Below are 17,563 nucleotides of genomic sequence, written 5' to 3' on the forward strand. Positions count from 1 at the left end.
TGCCCAAAAGCTTCAAACAAATTGACAACGACTTGGACTGGTGACATAAAATTAGACTGTCATTGTCAATTTTGTATTCAAATGAATTCTTATGGTAAAATTGTTCATTGTTATTTTATGTTAAAAATCTACATAAAGGATGTCATATGTGAATAACTCCCAAACCATTTTGATGACTAAAATGGTAGGAGAGATATCCTAAATTATACAGTGTGAACACAATCTCTCCGTTTTTTTTTTGTTTTTTTGTTTTTTTTTTACAGTTTATTTATCCCTTCTCCTACTGAGGAGCATATCCATTGCTTCCAAGTCTTGGCAATTATGAACAATGCTGCTATAAACATCTGTGCACATGTTTGTCTGGACACAGGTTTTCAGCTCATTTGGGCAAACACCAAGGAGCGTGACTGCAGCATCGTATGGTAAGACTCTGTTTAGTTTTGTAAGAAACTGCCAAACTGTCTTCCAAAGTGGCTGCACCATTTTGCACCCCCACCAGCTATGAATGAGTGCTCCTGTTGCTCCACATCCTCACCAACATCCGGTGCTGTCAGCGGTTTGGATCTTTGCCATTCTAATAAGTGTGTACTAGTGTCTCATTTTACTTTTAACTGGCAATTCTCTAAGGGCATATGATGTTGAGCATCTTATCTTTTCATACACTTACTTACCATCCATCTGTCTTCTTTGATCAAGTGTCTGTCTGTTCAGTTCTTTTGTCCATTTTTAAATCAGGTTGCTTGTTTTATCATTGTTGAGTTTTAAGAGTTCTTTGTATATTTTAGAAAACAGTCCTTTATCAGATAGGTCTTTTGCAAAAGTTTCCCCTAGTCTGTAGCTTGCCTTCTCTTTCTCTTGACATAATCTCATTTTATTTTCATTTTTATTGTTTTGGTGAGGAAGATCGGCCCTAACATCTGTTACCAATCCTCTTCTTTTTTCGCTTGAGGAAGACTGGCCCTGAGCTAACATCTGTGCCAGTCTTCCTCTATTTTGTACGTGGGTCACCACCACAACATGGCTTGATGAGTGGTGTAGGTCCATGCCTGGGATCAGAACCCGCAAACCCTGGGGCAATGAAGTGGAGTGTGCCAAATTTAACCACTATACCACTGGGCTGACCCTGGCACAATCTCATTTTAAAGGATTCAAATAATATACATACTAGCAGGATGGGAATGTATGATCCCATCCTTCTGGTATTTCCAATCTCCTCAAAGTGGTAACCACTGTCAACAGTTGGGTAAATATGCTTTGAGTCTCTGTTTATACAAATAGGTACTCTATTTGCATTTATACAAATAGGTACTCTCAATCTCCCTTTCTCAAAAAAATTTAAATGTCAAAAAGACTCAGGATTACACTTATGACCAATTGATTTTCAACAAAAGTGCCAATGCAATTCAGTGAGGAAAAGATAGTTTTTTCCAACAAACAGGACTGAGAAAAGTGGATATCTGCAAGAAAAAATATGAATTTGGGCTCTTTCCTACACCATACACAAAAATGAACTCCAGAGCCAGCCCTGATAACCTAGTGGTCAAAGTTCAGTATGCTGTGCTTTGACAGCCCAAGTTCAGTTCCTGGGTGTGGAACCACATGACTTGTCTAGCAGTAGCCATGCTGTGGTGGCAGCTCACACAGAAGAACTAGTAGGACTTACAACTAGAATACACAATTATATACCAGGGCTTTGGGGAGGAAAAAAAAGAGAGGAAGACTGGCAACAGATTTGCTCAGGGCAAATCTTTCCTAGCAAAAAATAATTAATCACAACTTAATTTTTTTAAAAAATGAACTCCAAATGTTCACAGACCTAAGTGAAAGAGATAAAGCTTTTAGAAGTAAACATAAGATAAAATCTTTGTGACCTATGGTTAGGCAAAAAGAGTTCTTGGAAATAATGCCAAAATCACAACATTAAAAAAATTGATAAACTGAACTTCATCAAAATTAAAAACAGCTGTGTTCCAAAAGATACCATTAAGAAAATTAAAGAACAAGCCACAAACTGGGAGGAAATATTTGCAAATATTTCTGATAAAGGACTTGTATCCAGAATATACAAAGAACACTTACAACTCAATAATAAAAAGACAGACCCAATTAAAAATGGGCAAAAAGATTTGAATAGATATTTCACCGAAGACGACATACAAATGTCTAATAATAAGCACATGAAAAGATGCTGATCATCATTACTCATTAGGGAAATGCAAATCAAATCTACAATATGACAGTTCACACCCCACAGGATGGCCAATACTAAGAGAGACAGGAGCAAGCACTGGTGAGGATGCGGAGCAACAGGAGCTCTCACACACTGCTGGCGGGCACGTGAAAGGGTGTAATCAATTTGGAAAGCAGTTTGGCAGTTTCTTAAATAGTTAAACAGAAATTTACCACATGATCCAGCCATATCTACCCAAGTGAAAGAAAACATGCCCACATGAAGATTTGTAAGTGAATATTCATAGATTATTCGTAATCGTCAAATAGTGGAAATGTCCATCAACTGGACGATACAGACTGATGTCTCCATGAACCGCTACTCAGCCATGAAAGGAACAAAGTACAGGCATGTGCTGCAACATGGAGGAACCCCAGAGACACCACGCCGAGGGAAAGAAGCCACATACAAAAGACCACATATTGGGTGATTCTTAGAATGAAACGTTCAGAAAAAGCAAATCTACAGAGACAGTAAGGAGACTCGTGGTTGCTTGGGACTGGGAGTGGCAATGGGAACTGACTGAAAACAGGCAAGAGGCATCTTTCTGCGGTGAGGAAAACGTTCTAAGTTTGGATTGCAGCGACGGTTGCACAACTCTGTAAATTTACTAAACATCATTGACTTTTACACTTAGAATGGGCAGATTTTATCATATGTAGATTGTTTATCCTCAGTATAGCTCTTTAAAATAAATAAAAGCCCCAGGAGCCAACTTGAAGAGGCTCCCACTGGCCAAAACTGGGAAATGAGCATCACTAAAGATAATGACTGTAAAAGATGCCAACACAAATACTTTTAAATCCATAAAATAATTATGATACTAAGAAAGACAAAATTAATTGGTCACCATTGAAGGATGCTAGTGAACCAACTCATTATTATGTCAACTGGTCATAAAGTGACTCCATAAACACTATTCACTTCTGCGCCATATAATTACCAGAATATTGTGTTTCTTCACATTTTTCTCTAGACTTCATCATTGCTTTGCTTTTTGTTTGCTTAGTTTTTTAATGTATCTATCATCAATTTGCCTCTAAAGTCTGCACAGTATGTATAAATTCCCTCTTAATACAACTAGAAAAGCAAACCACTCGGGTATTCTGTTCCGTTCAGCCTCAGAGACAGTATCTCGCCGAGCCCCAGCCTCCTGCTCCAGTCTGAACAGCTGCTTCCTAAGCCTGCTGCTCACCCTCTTTACTCACCTCAGCCACAATTCCCTTAGACTTTTTGGGGATCTGTCCCAGCTCCTTCCCCTTTCTTGGCTTACTCCCTCATTTTTGTGAGGGCCGTTCTCAGTTTCCTGAGAAAGGGTGCCTGGGAGGTAAAATTTCAGACTGTGTGTGTCTGAAACATGCCTTTCCACCCTCAAGCGTGACTGGCTGGGTATACAACACCAGGCTGAGTGTTATTTTCCCCGAGAAGTTCGAGGGCCTTGTTCTCCCAGCTTTCGATGTCGCTGTTGAGAAATCTAGGGATATTCTGATTTTTGACCTTTTGTATGAAACTTGTTTTTGCTCTCTGGAAGTTTCTAGATGTTTCTCCTCATCCCAAGAGTTGTACAATTATATTTCATTGTGCATTGGTGTGTGTCTACACTGACATACAGTGCTAGGCACTCAATGGGCTCCTTCAATCTGGAATTCAGGTCCTCCAGTTCCAGGAAAATGTCAAACTATTTCATTGATCATTTCCTCTCCACTATTTTTTCTGTTCTCTTTTTCTGGAATCCCTGTTATTTGGATATTATACTTCCTAGACTGGTCCCCTTAATATTCTTATCTAGTCTCTCCTCTTTTATCTCTCTCTTTTTGCTCTAATTTATGGGAGATCTCAGCTTCATATTCCATCTTTCTAGTGAATCTTACATTTCTGCTCATATAGTTTTTAACTTCAAAGAGCTCTTGTTGTCGTTCTCTGAATGTTCTTTTTTGCATAGCTGTTCTCATTTGGCAGAAAAAATGCCTGGTCTCTTTGAGCATATTAACACTTGCTTTTAAAGTTCTTTCTCCTGGATCAGCCCACGGCCTCATCCAGACAGCTTCCTTCCTGTGCTGCTGCGGCCCCTTCTTCCAGGTTTCGGGCTGTCTGCAAATGTCTCATGGTTCTTGGCCACTGGTTCTTGAATTAGTATTTTATATGCTTATTTCTAAAATAAGCTCAAAAAGCTAGAAATTGTCATCTCCCTACCTTCACTGATTTTCCTAGTAACGGCCTCTATCAGCGCTTTCTACACCAGATTGGTATGAGGGCTATGTCTGACTCTGATAAAACTATAAACTCCTCTGGGGTAGAGAATGTGCCTATTTGTCAGCTCCTCATACAACGCCTGACACACAGCAGGGACAATAACTGCTCGATGGACCCAGCTACTGAAGACTCGTCCTCATTTTCGCACACATGGAATCATCACAGACTAGGCAACAGCTGAATAGAATCTCAATTTCCAACCCATATAGAAATTACCCTGACAGTATGCAGGAGGAGGGGACAGCAGCCATAAAATTTAGACAGTGCTTTACAGTTTGTAAAGGGGCTAATATCTCCTTTAATATTACAGATACCTAAGCAGCCTCTACTACTCCCATTTTACTACTGTTACCTCACTTCCAAAAACATGCGACTCGAAAGTTAAGCCATTCCAAATCCTGGCCACATACCTGAAGGCTGGCCATGTTCCAGAACCCATCCAGGTCTGCACAGGTGGTATCCTTTTTGCCTCATTTGTATTCCAAATTGTCCACCAGTTCTTCAAGCCGTTTGAATATTTCTGCCTTAAGGAGTCTTTTTTGACCAACTGCGAGGGGAATAAGATCTTCTGCTAAGGAAAAGATGAGATTTTTAAAAGCTAGAGAACAAAACAGGACCTTGATTGCAAGTCAGCCAGCTGATAAGACGACCTCACCCCAAATATCCTGGGGCTTCCAGAATCAAACTCTTACCTTAAAGCAAAACAAAAAAACATCGACTACAAAACTTTGTCATACCAATACTGAGCATTAACTGTCTGCTTCTGTTCCCACTAAAACGTAGCAATATTCATTCTCATATATGTTGCTACATAGTAAACAGCATTCTGCTCACCTTGTATTTTACAAGAATTCAACCTCAAACAACTCACTGTACATCAGCATCTAAGGACTTCACACAGCACACAAATGATTTTTTCTAAAAAGCTTCTCCAAATAAGATTAAGGAAATATCAGAAAATTTGTTCCATATTTATTTAGGTCATTTTCATTCAGAAAATATTTTGCATAATTAAACAATACTAGATATAGATGTCACTCAAAAAGTCATAAAAAATCTAACAATAAATAGGCAAACGTTTAACTCCCAGGAATGATTGCTAACATTCTAATTACTTACACCTTATAAGTCATCTACCATTTTAGCACAGAGATACTAGTGAACGTATGTTGAGAAATGAAAAGTCTTGCTATTTTGATTAACAAAACTATAAAGTTCGGCAACACTAGATTTTTGTTTCAGATAAATGTAGACATATTAAAATAAACAATGCAGAGCCACCCTGGTGGCCAAGTGGTTGGGTCCATGCACTCACCTTCAGCAGCCCAGGGTTCACTGGTTCAGATCCTGGGCCCAGACCTACACACCGCTCATCAGGCCATGCTGTGCTGGCATCCCACGCAGAAGAACTAGAATGACCTACAACTAGGATATACAGCTATATGTCAGGGCTTTGGGGAGAGGGAAAAAAAGGAGGAAGACTGGCAACAGATGTTAGCTCAGGGCCGATCTTCCTAAAAAGAATAAATACATAAATAAAATAAAATAAACAAAGCTAAGACAAAAAACATAAATGTTCCCTCCCCTTTGTTTGGAATCTATACTTCAAGCTTCCTTTCCCACTCAAGGCAGTCGGTCAATATTAATTCCTCTCTTTCATATCAGAGAATCTTTCTAAAATTATGACATGTTTCAGCTTTACAAATGTTTCTCATACTAATATCTAAGTATTAGCAATATGACACTTATACAATAGCGATTTTCCAGAGCTGATGCTTATTTTATGAACTGTGATATATTAAAATCCATAAATACAAGTTGATATCCTATACATGTCCATCTTTCTACACCTAAAACTTACGTGGATGGTTAATGCCAAGAGCAACTTTCCAAGCTAATATTTCTAGTTCTTTCCGTTCTCATTTATCAGAGATGAAACAGAAAGAACCAGACATGCCTGAGTTCTGTCTTTACTTCTGGTATTGCCCATGGAACTGAGACCAACCCAACTGCCCAGAGTAAGTTGAAGCTAAACCCTGTAAGACTGGAATTACAGTGTCAGGGCCTCACAGATTCTAATTAGTAGGCTTTGCTTGTCCAAGGGCGGTAGTTCTCAACACTGGTCAATTTTGCCCCCCAGGGGACATCTGGCAGTGTCTAGAGCACCTTTGTCACAAACAAGAGGAGTGCTACTGGTCTGGGACGTTACACAACATCCTGCGATGCAGAGGACGGCCCCACAACAAGAATTATCCAATCTGAAATGTCAGTAGTGCAAGTTGAGAAACCCCGGCCCAAGATAAATTGAATCTGTCTCTTTATAAAAAGCATCTTAGCAGGAGAAACTGAGGATAGTTTTTTTTCTTAGAAGAAAAAATTAGCTGTTTATATCTAATGAAAACTTAATTAATGAGAAAGGAGACTTGTCTTAGATCCGACATTATTTAGTTGGGTAAATTGCTTATTATCTCAATGTCTCAGTCCAACAACACGGTGGACTAGCTCATCTCTAAAATCCCTTACAATCATAAAACCTTACGTTCTACAAACAGCTGAAGTGGCTCTGAAATATACTCATTCATAATAGAACAAATGAGTATTAAAAGTATAGGAAGATAATATTTCTCCTCTATTTGATTGTCAAAGCCCAAAAAAGTGGTTAGTACTGTATTGGAAAAGATGTGAGAATCTCCTTGCTACATTCACTCAAGAACATAGTATGTCATCATTTCCTGTGTGATGTGGAGCGTTGGGGCCTTTCTCCAGATGCAGTCCTCTGATCTGTGTCCAAGGCATTTAGGTGACATGGCTTTTAGGTTCCCAAACAGGAACTCTAATTTTCAGTCTTCATAGTTGGAGAAACATAATCCTATCTTATGATTTAGTGGGCCAAGGAGCCTACCATCATCTCCCTCTATCCTTCTTTTGTAAAATAAACATTAACTTAGTTTCTTTGTTTGAAAAAAAAGGTATGATAAAATAGGAACTCCCATATTTTGCTGAGGGAATGTAAATTGAGGTCTTTATTTATTTGCACAGGAGAGGATTGAAAAGCATCCAGGCTTGTTTTTTGCAGGCTTGACAGTAATACTACCAGACTGAACTCAATGGAAACAACCAGCAACAGGGACCTACTAAGTAAATCGTGGTGTAGCCATACAATTGGATACCATGCGGCCATTAAAACACACACAAAAACAGCATGAGAAAGTTCTTAAAGGACTCAAATGGAATATCTCCTACATTTAACATTAAATGAAAACAGAATAGTATGCTACTGTTTACATTTAAAAAAAGTTTATCTACATATGCATTATGTATCTCTGGAAGAATTCACAAGAAATGAATAACACTTGCCTCTGTGGAAGGTTCGAACTGTAGGGTTGGGAGTTCTCACTTGTACCTCTTTCTATCTTTTAAGTTAGCAACCACATGAATATACTAGCCATTGAAAAAGATTTTTAATTTAAAAGATAAATAAAAATCACTCAAGGTCAGTTTCCTCCTAATTCATCTACGTATTATATTAAGGTTAAAATAGTTTAATTTTGGTTTTAAATGTCTAGACATTAATACAAAATGCTTACACTGGGAACAAACGCACAGACCTGAAATGCAGCACATGTCGCTGCTGAGATGTCTGATCCTCCTTTATTTCAAGTGATGGGACTTCTTTTATTGGAAAGCCATGTAAATTTTCAGTAGTAGTTTCATTTTTATTTAAGACACGATCTATAGATTAAAGAAAACATTACATATACATTTCAAAGCAGCAACTCCTATAATGACATCCCCCACAAGACAAATTTCTTAAATCCTTCAATTTTTTCAACATTGAAATTTAAAATTGTAAATAAATTTAAAATTTAAATAAAATTTTATTTCTGCCTCAAAGATTTCATTCATCAGATCTCCTTTTACAGTGTCTCTCAATGTTCTTCATCTCTTGAAATTTACATTTCGGTCCTCCTCTCAGTCTGCAGTCCTCATTCCAGCTCTGTTTCCAGATAGCCCTCCCCATGCTTTTCCGTCTCTTCTGACCCTGAGATCACACCCTGAGCTACATGGTGAGACACATGGTGGAAAAGACTCTAAACGATCTCTGATAAACCATAACCCAGAGAAACAAGTAAAAAATTCATGAAAATACCATACCTGTGCTCCCAACTGTCAGAGAACTCAAAGGACGGCGTAATTCGTCGGAATCTTGATGTACTGAAGTTTCACTTTTGTGTGCCAACATTTCTTTTGTTACTTCTGGAGCCTCATCACTAAGCAAGAGCAAAAATACACTTCGTAAAACATGAACCCATACATCTCACTGAAGGATTTCAAAATTATGTTGTTTTTTAAAAACATGGGATAAAATAGAAATATGTTTCTGTTTTTTAAAACATGTCTAATCTAGAGGGAAAAACCGTAAACACCTCCAGCGGGAAGGCCCGTCTCTGCCCCCTGTGATGAGATCCACAGATGCAAAGCCCTCTCAACCGGACATACACACTTAGGAGTCTCAGATGCCGCAGAGCAGTTCTCGGTCAATCTGCCGCCAGCCAGCCTTTGGAAAGCAACCTTGCCATTTCTTGTAAAGATTCAAACTGATTTTTTCTCCCCACTTTACAAGTTAATCATTTTGTCTTTTGAGATAGCTTTTATAAAGTAGTACTCAGTAAAAAAAACACAAACAAAAAAATCCAAACCATGTCTGAGCTGCAGTATAGCAATTTCTTCTTTCTAAAAATTTATTTCTAAGTGTTGCAATTAAGTCACTTCTTAAAAGCAAAAAAAAGCAAATTGAATCGTGAAAATAATAATGCACAGAAAATATCAAATCTGTCAAATACATTATTGTATCCTTCTGAAAAATTTTTTGGAGAGGTCAAATTTTCATGATTTGTAATGAACATAGTTTACTAACTAAATAACTTAAAAAGCACAGGCCAAATTTAAGAAAGGCATTCGTTCTCCATGTCAGCAAGGAATTCATTAATAACATCTCATTCTGTCACTGGCTGTCAAAGTAGCGGTGCTTGTTGGAGTCTAGGTGTTACGTCATAGCTCTTCAGACCATCTGGTGGCCGAAACAGAAAATCTACTGGTGCGAAGGATGGCCTCCCTTTCACTTCTGCAGGATTTGTCTCAGGTAACTTTTCCACTTTGGATAAGACTCCATCTGGATCCCTTCCGTTTGTCACACTGGTTTGTGATTCCAAAGTATTTACTTCGCTATCAACTTTAAAAGACATGACCTGGATGTGAATAAACAGAATAGAGTGAGAGTCTCTCTTCTTGGGATATATTCCACCAATTTTTTAGGCCCGAAAATGTGAAAGTTAAGAGATATATCCCACGTACATAATTTAAGAAACAAAAACAAATACAATTAAATGTTTACATGGAGTCAGAAGACCAGCTACATAAACCATTGCTATGGTCCAGAAAGAGGGAGAACCAATCCATATTAAAAAAACTATGTAATAGGTTTTAGGTATTACCAAAAATTAAAATATATGAAAACTAAGGTGGAAAAATTCACTCACCTAACAAATACGTATCTTTTTACTTAAATTATATTGATAATTACAAAGGTTTGAGAATCAGAAATCCAATGTTTATTGGATTACCAGTATTGTCAAGGACATAATCTTTTTTAATAACTTTGGATTATTATAAATAAGTTTATCATATGAGCAAAACTATTTTTCAATGTGGCACAATAAGATTAACCATATAAAATGTGAAGCGTATTTTCTTTTTCAAGTCAATTTGTTATTTGGTAGTTTTTTTTTACTGTAATATAATTGGCATACAACATTACATTAGTTTCAGGTATACAACATGATTCAATATTTGTATATTGTGCAATGATCACCCCAGTTAGTCTAGTTAACATCCATCACCATGCACAGTTACAAATTTTGTTTTCTTGTGATGAGAACTTTTAAGATCTACTCTTAGCAACTTTCAAATATACAATATTATTAACTGTAGTCACCATGCAGTACATTACATTCTCTACTTACTTATTTTATAACTGGAAGTTTGTACCTTTCAACCACCTTTGCCAATTTAATCCACTCATTTCAACATAATTTTTAGAGGTTTCTACGTTTCTGAGTTTTAATGAGATACGTATTTCTACCCGGACTAGAGTTTAAGGGTAACACTGTGCTTGAGGCCTGTGTGGCTGCAAAGGTAGACACTAGCGATAATCCTTAAGGAGAAAACCAACCTTGAGGGAGGAGCTGTGAGGTCCAGCTGCTCGCCTGTGAAGATCACCCTGTACTGCCTTCCTTGGAGGATCTATGTCTGATTTTTGGTAAGAACCTAGCCAGGTTTCTTACACTTTGGCATAACTTTGTTTTTTTTTTTTAAGGCTAAGGAATTATAGCATGGATTATAAATTAAGGGATTGGGTCCTCGAAATGGTGGCTCTTTTTGAAGACTCTACCAGGCACTATGCTAGATGCTGTCAGAAACGTCAGGTGATTTCATTCTTGAAACTACTCTGTGTAGATATTACATGTTACAGCTGGGAGAACAAACTCATAGCTTCCCCAAGATTATATAGCCAATTGGAAGCGAGACAATAGGCAAACTCAGGCCTAGCTGAATCCAGAGTCAACGCATTTCACCCACTGCACCCATCTCCTAGCCGATGCTCACATGAAGGTTTCCGTCAGCTGTGTTTTTATTTTCTCTCTTCTGTTAACCAAACTACACATTCTCTACCTATAAGGTTTTAAAGATGAGACACCTCACAAACCATAACAGTAAACCCTCTTGACGCTTCCTTGTGCTTCAAGAGGTTTTCACACACGTGGAGGTTAACCTCTTGAAGCAGTTTTGTAAGCTTAATTTCAGCTTCATGAAAATAAAAATGAGATTTTCCAAATGTCTAGAAATAAACAGATACTTATACTCTACCTTGCCTGGTTCTTCTTCGATCTTTTTGGCAGGCCTTCCTTGATCTGGTACTTTTCTTTCTGTTATATTATCTAAAATAAAAATGACATAACAGATCCATTTTGACTAGATAGAAAATTCTGCATTAAAAATGCTAGGTAAGGAGCCGGTCCAGTGGCATAGCAGCTGAGTTCATACACTCCACTTTGGTGGCCCGGGGTTTGCTGGTTCAGACCCTGGGCATGGACCTATGCACTGCTTATCAAGCCATGCTGTGGCAGCTGTCCCACATATAAACTAGAGGAAGATGGGCACAGATGTTAGCTCAAGGCCAATCTTCCTCGAAAAAAATTAAAAAGTACTAGGTAATTTGGGAAAGAAAAAAAGGCAACAATATGAATCTATGCCTTAATGGATTTTATGATTAAAAGTCATTTTAAAATATCCTATTTAAAATACCCTATTTAAATATGATAAATACAGATAAAACTTCCTGCCAAGTATAGGATATCTGTTTACAAAACCAAAGGTGCTAAAGTATTTTACCTTTTGCCTCTGACTATCAAATGCATATTTATTATAGAAAATCAGGAAAAGCAAAGCGCAAAAAACATCACCCCAGAGGGGCTGGCCCCGCTGCGCAGCAGGTAAGTTCACGCTTCTGCTTTGGCAGCCCAGGTGCTCAGATCCCGGGTGCGGACCCACCCACTGCCTGTCGAAAACATGCTGTGGTGGGTGTCCCACATATAAAGCAGAGGAAGATGGGCACGGATGTTAGCTCCGAGCCACTCTTCCTCAGCAAGAAAGAGGAGGATTAGCGGCAGATGTTAGCTCAGGGCTAATCTTCCTCAAAAAATAAATAAATAAAAATCACTCAAGATGACCTTATTCAGAAATCATCACTGCTGACAATTCAGGGTATGCTTTTCCAGTTTTTTTCCTATGTTCACATATTCACATACATATTTTAGAATTGTGATCACACTGTTCAGAATTGGACCTGTTTTCTTTGCCCACTTAATACATCCTGGACCATGTCATGAAGTGTCTTTCACAGGATCGTTCTTAAACGCTACACTGTATTCCACCAAACAAATGGGCTGTAATTTACTGGGGCCATTAATCTTCACTTTGTGGCGCTGCCCACCGGTGCACATGCTTCACCGCTTGAGCGCCCACTGTGTGCTAACTGGATGGTGGGGCACTGAACCTGTCTTCGGGACCTGGAATCTCCCGTTTCCTCCTCGCCTACTCAAAGAAGTACACGATGACTTTAAAAACTGAACACGAAAAACCTCAGGGACCAGAGCATTCTACTTCAGCCACTGATGAAGGAACAGTTCTCACCACGTGCCGCTCGCGTGGCCGGCACAGCCAAGGCTGCTCCCGCAGAGGCTGCACTGGCGGTGCCTGCCCCCGAGGTCTGCTTCGCTCTTTGAGTCATCGACCGAGTGGTTCTCACGCACGTGGGCATTGCAGGCTGCCCTGCTGCGGGAACCATGAAATTAAATGCTTTCGGTAATTACTAAAGCATTGTTGCGGCAACGTCAGAGCTTATAATAATAAGCTACCTTTTTCTCGTTGGACACTTTCTTTTCAGAGGTTTGTCTTTGACCAGATCGTGTTGCTCGAACATCACTCCTATTAATGATCTATTGAAAAGATTAGGTGGTATGTGATTTAATTGCTTGATGAATCAAATTACCACATTTTCAATCGGTATTTTGACCCCTCATCTGAAATCTATTGTAAATGACCCAGCAAAAAATCCACCACCCCAAATAAGATGAGATGAAAAAAGTTTTCCATTATATAGATTTCCTTACAAACTTTTTGTAGAATCCTAGAATTTTGAAAATGCCAATAGCCTAAGCTATTCTAAATAGCTGACTATAATCTTCTGAGAGTCCTTAAACATACCAGCATGTTTTCGCTTCAAAACTTTTGAATTTTGTCTGGAAAAATCTTCTCCTGGATAGAAAACTCTTCCCACAGTGCACTCTGCAACTTCCTTGGAGACTGCATTCAAAGCGCCACCGTCTCAGTGAGGCCCCATCGGAAGCTCACCCTGTACCAGCTTCAATACTCCCCATCTGCCTTTTTTTTTTTTTATTTCCCGCATAATACTTAGGACCATCACATACTATATATTTTTCTTTTCATTGCCTATCTCACATGTAAGCTCCATGAAAACAGGGAATGTTGCTTTATTCATTACTATATCCTAGAGCCTAGAGGAACATGGCAGTGACTCAATTTATTGAATACGTGAAACGGAGCCTTCTCACCTGATAAAGAGACATGCTATTTACCTCCTTGCCCACTTCACTTTATTTTAGTAATCGTCCTATTAACTTTGTCCATAATGGTGTTCTGAAGACCCGTAAGTTTATCCCCCACCCTACGTGCTTTATATCCCTATCTGCATTTTATAGTGACATGGATGCATAATAGAGCCCAGTAAACAAACAGAGTGACACACAGAGTTGGTATAGATCTCATAAGGGATGTTTGGCAATGAATATTTCAAGTGAGTACTTCCTTAGCATCTAGCCAAAACTGCTCTATGTCACCATGCCAATAACAGGGAGTTTGGTACTGTTAACTCTAGTAAAATAATCACTCTGATTGAAGCTGATAATAGATTTAAAATGAATTTACTTACTCTGAGAAAAGGAGCACGATTCATCATTTTAGTAACAATTATCTACTATCAACTTCACCCTAGTCAGCTCCATTTGGGCTTTGGCCTTTGACCTGGCAATCCATACAAGATGGAACAGCATTAAAACAATCAAAAGCAGACAAAGTTAAAAAAAATGAACTGCCATAATTTACTTCCATGTCTCATTACAAAATAAAGTCTCCATTTTAAAGTTAAATTTTACCCTTAGTCATCCAACCCTTAATCATTTATGGCAAAAAGATACTTGCTAACTTAAATTACTCTCTTTTCTGGTTCTGGTTTGATTTAAATTATGCTTAAAAGCCTCAAAACTTACTCATATTTCTCAGTGAGCACAAAGGAGAAATTTCATACTATATTTTCCAGGTATTAGAATCCTTGTTAATATGATGAACTGGAAATATTTGGAAGGGGTCAATGAAGAAACTAGAGTATTAAGATCTCTTCTCTCCTGTTTATGAAAAGATACTGCACAGCTTACTTTCTTAGCTTTGACAGTTTGCCTTCAAATCCAATGATTGTGCACTTGTCCTCTGTCCATAAGAAAATGGAGACCTGATCACAAAGCAAGGAAGAAATCCAGCAAGAGAAGGATTGATTAAAAGTGATAAGTTATTTATCAACTCTAAAATTCCTGAAGAAGCACAATCAGACTTCTTCTGTAGATTAGAAGCCACTTGCTTCTCCAAATCTCAGGGAAGATCTAGTGCTGAAGAAACGAGGCACAAAGTAAACAATATTCAGCGATGGCTATTGTCTAAGTAGAATAAAAAACTACTGGTGAATCGTAGTATTTAACACAACAATGTGTGTCTTTTTCCCCCTACATATAACACTTTGTAAATAGCTGTTTACAGTTTAGACCAATGACTGGTGCCTTACATACTCTTGAGAAGCCAGATTAAATTCAGCCCCTTCCAAGAGGTCTTCTCTGATGTTCCTCCAAACAGAAACAATCTCGCCCTCCTCGAACACATACACACCATATTTTTCTGTATCTTTCCACCTTGAGCTACATTCTACTAATTTTGGTCACTTCCACCTTATCCTAAGGTCACATGCAGAGTAATCAAAGGTCTCTCAAATCAATGACATTCCTGAAGCAAACAAAAACAGGCGATATCTTGAGCTTTTATATTATTCAATTCTTATTTAAATCAGGAATGAATACACAGCCAACAAGAGACTACCTTGAAAAGAGCAAATCACCAGTGACTACCTAATTTACAAATCCAGCTGCCTGTGTTCAAACTTCATCCCCCTTAACTCATGGATCATTCTCTTCTTTAGATCACCCCTCCTCCAGCTTCTGTCCTGTTTTAGCTCTCCTGCCAATCTGACCTATCACTGGTACCTGACTTCTGCCCACTTGAAGGTGCTCTCTAGTCCTCACTCTTTCACAATGTGTATATCTTTACTGGAGTGGTCTCATTTAGCCCTACAGCTTAAACCCCCATCCATACTCCCAATATCATATCCTAAATCCACCACTCAGCATGGATCTCCGTCCTGATTTTCAAATTTTTATTCCCAACTGCCTGTTATCCAGATGGCCCAAATGAGCTGCAGAAAAAGCAGGAAAAGCATTATCAATATGCACCCACTTAGGCATGTTCCTTTTCCTGGCTTCCACCCCTCTTTTAGCTGCAGCACAATTTATATGGTTGCTCAAACTAATTTATCTTCAGAATCATCTTATCTCCGACTCTTCAATTTCCTTCACCCCTCACCATCTGCTTGGTCCCCGTCAAATTTATCTCCTGAGATGTCTCACACCTGTTTCTTCCTTTAAGCCCACTGCCCCAGTCCCCTTATCCTGTCTCATCTATTCCATCACGACAGTCTCACTACAGTCTTCCTACCTATAAGTTCTTCCCCTTCCAGACTACGATCTTCCAGCCTAGGGTAATCTTCCTGAATTATTAATCTGATCATGGTACAAGCTCATGTATAAGCCTCTCTTGACTCTCCGCATCCGACAGGGTGGACGCCAGATCCTTCGCCCGGCCTTGCCCGTCCAGCCTGGCTCTGACTGCTTTGCTAGTTTTATCCCGTGTCAACCTACCTATGGCTGCACCGAGAGACCTCATCTCCATCTTCTGAACTATTAGGATGTCACTCCCAGCTCCTGCCAACTAGCTAAGTGAATAAAGGGACTACAGGGAAAGGGTTGTTTTAGTCATTTAAACTCTCAAATAATCGCTTCTTGGCCTCTTGGCTAAGATCAAGTATAATCTCTTAAAGAAAAGTCTGGTTAAGAACTATTCCTGAATATCAAGTTATGATACTAAATTTACCTTTTTTGGTTGGTGTGCTGGTATTCATGAAAGAAAAATAGTCTTATCATGTCTATAAACACCCACTATAAATGGTCATCGCTGAAGGTTTCTCAATTTTTTCAGTCGCTTTTCCTCTAGGTATTTCTGGAACATTTGTCTTCGTTGATCACTTAGAAGAGACTTTGCTGATCCTAAGCAGGGGGGAAAATAGCATATAAAACATTCAAATAAAAAGTTATCCAAATGTCTAAAATACCATTATCTAACTTCAACAGCTGCTAAGCAATACTTTCAGTAACTTCGTATTGATTCCTTAGCACGCTAACCACACAAGTCATTTCAACCCCTGTTCTTTCAAAATTTCTCTCCCTTTTGCCTTCTCTTGTTCACAAATTAACTGCTTGCCATCCCCTAGGCATCCATTACTTCACTTTTAAATTAATTAACTTCTATGATCACCCACCTCCAAGCTGACCTCCAACAATTCTCACCTCCTGGTAGTCATGCCCTTGTGTTGTCCCCTCCACACAGAATAGGGCTGAGCTGTGTCACCAAGAAAAGTGTGGGAATGATGGAGTGTGGCTTCCAAGACTGTATCATTAAAGACAGTGCAGCTTGGCCCTGCTCTCTCTCAGATCACTTGCGCTGGGGAAGTCAGTGGCCATGTGGAGCCTTAAGGAGATTCAGGCAGCCCTGATGGGGATTTTTAGGCTGCTTAATTTTAAAACAGTTTATGATGAGGATTTTTAGGCTGGTTACTTTTAAAACTACAGATAAGAAGCAGGCTCCAAGGAGTGGAATTTGTTTGCCCTTTGATCAGAGGCAATTGCATTTGTAAAGGAAATCTTCATGCCTCCCTCTCTGGAATTTGTTTGCCCCTTGTTGGGAAAACATTTACATTTCTAAGGGAAACCTCTATCTGTGAAGATGCCTCCCTCTCTGAGCCAGGAGGAAGGGGGGATGGCCTTATCTTTGGAAACTGTCTGGCAACCTCATGTAACTGACCCCCCACCCCAAAATCCTCCTTTGTCTTTAGCCGAGGATAATATTTGAGCGGTGACTTCTGCCATTTACTCAATCCGGTTTGATTCTTATCTAAAAGTTGTGGGACCGCCAAATGGCCAGACCAAACGGGCACTAATAAAGAGATAACTCACACACCTATGCCTTAAATATTGGCCCCAACCCTCAGTTCGGGGCAGCAGCAGA

At 39.0% G+C, this 17,563-nt stretch overlaps 1 protein-coding gene and 1 long non-coding RNA gene across 2 annotated transcripts in view; one reads left to right on the plus strand and one right to left on the minus strand.

Annotated features, from left to right (window-relative positions):
• The window catches only part of LOC139039735 (uncharacterized), a gene marked incomplete at its 5' end in the record, with an annotated part of 56,483 nt that overhangs the window by 22,018 nt on the left and 16,902 nt on the right, over positions 1 to 17,563 (plus strand). The gene's annotated exons all lie outside the window — the stretch shown is intronic.
• Positions 592 to 16,441, minus strand: LOC106836962 (uncharacterized). The gene is made up of 3 exons (XR_011500219.1): positions 16,373 to 16,441; positions 11,411 to 11,481; positions 592 to 9,732 (listed from the first exon to the last, which is right to left on the minus strand). It is a non-coding gene; the product is annotated as an uncharacterized lncRNA (long non-coding RNA).

This window comes from Equus asinus, unplaced genomic scaffold (genome assembly GCF_041296235.1).
Source record: "Equus asinus isolate D_3611 breed Donkey unplaced genomic scaffold, EquAss-T2T_v2 contig_176, whole genome shotgun sequence".
Taxonomy (NCBI): domain Eukaryota; kingdom Metazoa; phylum Chordata; class Mammalia; order Perissodactyla; family Equidae; genus Equus; species Equus asinus.